The sequence below is a fragment of the Sapajus apella genome, unplaced genomic scaffold (genome assembly GCF_009761245.1).
Source record: "Sapajus apella isolate SASKATOON/1434 unplaced genomic scaffold, GSC_monkey_1.0 scaffold3753, whole genome shotgun sequence".
Taxonomy (NCBI): domain Eukaryota; kingdom Metazoa; phylum Chordata; class Mammalia; order Primates; family Cebidae; genus Sapajus; species Sapajus apella.
Window position 1 is genome coordinate 4,202 of NW_022440679.1, and position 2,431 is coordinate 6,632.

The window sequence follows — 2,431 nt, forward strand, 5'->3', positions numbered from 1 at the left end:
TTGAATCCAGGAATTCTAGACCAGCCCGGGCAACATAGCAAGACCCTGTCTCTACTAAAATACAAATAAAAAAATTAGCTGGACATGGTGGTGTGAGTCTGTAGTTGCAGCTACTCAGGAAGCTGAGGCAGGAGAGGCCACAGTGAACCAAGATCGTGCCGCTGAACTCCAGCCTGGATCACAGAGACCTTGTCTTGAAAGAACAAACAAGAATCGTATCTTTTAGACATATACCAAGACAGTCGGGGGGGAGTTATATGATGCGTGGGATTTCCTATAAAATCACGAGAGGAAGAGGAGAAGCGTGTAGGAGTGTACATGGAACGAGATTGGCCATGAGATAACAAATATCTGAATCTGCTGCTGAGTAGGTGAAAGCTCACTACACTAGCCTCTTGTTCAAAAAGCTCTAGAATAGAAAGTTTGTCTAAAAATCCACTTCATGGATTTGTAACAAGCATTGAATAAGATCATGTGTACAGAGTGCTTTATCACCACGGCTTGCAGGTAGTCAGCACACAAACATTGTTTTTAGTTTTGTATAGTCTCTGTCCATTAATCACACCCAGAAAATGTATGTTGTTCACACCAAGAGCTCTGGCCCATGGGCCTCTGTCCACTTGGTGGTAATTTATTGGAATTTGAGGTTTAGAATGAGGAAATTCCAGCTTTCAAAGCCCCAGGCCTACTATGAAATAGCAAAGCCAGCAGTCCCACATGCCTTCGTAGCACACCTAGTAAGTAGGACCACTTTTCTCTCACCTTGTAGGTAACACTTGTTCATTCACTCACTATTTTTCATTCATTTCTTATATGCCATGTATTCGGTGCTAGGGACCCATAATACAGTGGACCCATAATTGACTGGAAGCATCACTTTCAAAGCATCATTTCAGGATGAGTATTTCATGTCAAGTGGATTCAAGGAACAGTGTGAAGGATCCATGCCTCAGTCACCATGAAGACCCTCCCAAGAGCCAGCCCCAGTGGGCACATATAAATGAGTGGAGACATGGAACTCACCCTTACAAGGCCTAGAACCTGACAGCACACACAAGACAGAAGCCCAAATAACCAGGAACAGGAAGCTGAAGGTGAGAGGTGGGCCCCAAAGGATTCTGGGAAAATGCTTTGTGTTTGTGGATTTATCACACAGAATGAAACCTTAGTTTTTATTCACAGGTTAGACACACTCTCTATATAGAATCTATGAAGGGACATTTCAGAGCCCTTCGAGGCCTGTAGTGAAACATGGAATATCTCAGGCAGCCCAGGATGAATATTGCAGTCACCAAGAGGGGCAGGGTGGCCAAGGTGGCCAGCAGCAGGGATGGGCATTGTGAGCCATTGGATGGGATTGTGGGGCATGGCATTGTGAGCCACTGGCCTGACTTTGTTGTTTCCTGGTAACGAGGTGACATAGGAGGCTTTGTGGGTGACAGGCATCAGCCAGGGCCAGCAGCCTTCAGTCGGAAGCTGGGAGTGGGGAGAGGAGGAGCTCCGACTACTGTCGCGGAAGTGTTTGTGCCCTTGGCGCTTGCTCTGTTGCTTTGTTTTTTTCTTTGTTGTTGTTGTTGTTGTTTTCTTTTTTTTGATTTTGTGTGTTGCTTAGTTTTGTTTTTTTCTTTTTTGTTGTTGTTGTCATTTTTTGTTTTTGATTTTGTGTGTTGCATTGTTTTGAAGGTCCCCTTCTAGATCCCTCATGGGAAATACACTCAGTTGCTGCCTAGGCCCCAGGGCTGGCCTCTGTTGTGCCTGCTGCAGGCAGAAGGTGGCACCTTGCTGTGAATCTGAGACTGAGTCTGTGGCAGCTGCAGCACCAGCATCCACCACTGCAGAGCCTGCCACCAACACAAAGAGGCGCAAAGGTAAAGAAGCCACGGGTGCCATTTGCTCTCTGGCACATCTCTGGCCACCACCTCCCCCACCTCCTTCCCATCCCATCACCCCAAAGACATCCTCAGCTTCCAGCTCCCTCCTGCCTATAGCCAGCTTTCCCAGGGCTGGGCATGGGGGACAAAGGCTAGTCCTGCCTCTTGTCTTTGTTGTCGAGCCTTCTTGCTTGAGGCCTTTTTGGTCTAGTCTCTCCCTTTCCTCAATGAAAATTCAAATACTCCAGTTTGGGAGCCTCCATCCCATCCTCTAGCCTGACCTATCCAGCTAGTATGGTACCTCAGTGAAGGAGGCGGTTAAAGGCCCAATCGTTTCTTTTCTCCTATTCGATAAGGAAGCTAATCATTGGGATAATTCAGACTCAAATATTTGGAGACTTCTAAAATTTAAAATAGAGTTTGCCATGGAAGAGATTACATGTTGTTCTTAATAGATGGTTTTAAGTCACCTTGACAGAAGCAGCTTGATTTCTTCCAATTGTAATTTGAAAACCGAAGGAAAACTTGAGGGACATGTTTAAAATGACCCCAAAAGGTAT

General features: G+C 45.9%; 1 long non-coding RNA gene across 1 annotated transcript; it reads left to right on the forward strand.

Moving 5' to 3' along the window:
• Window positions 1-778: 778 nt before the first annotated feature.
• Window positions 779-2,309, forward strand: LOC116547602. The gene is made up of 2 exons (XR_004267110.1): window positions 779-1,094; window positions 1,684-2,309. It is a non-coding gene; the product is annotated as an uncharacterized LOC116547602 (long non-coding RNA).
• Window positions 2,310-2,431: the final 122 nt, after the last annotated feature.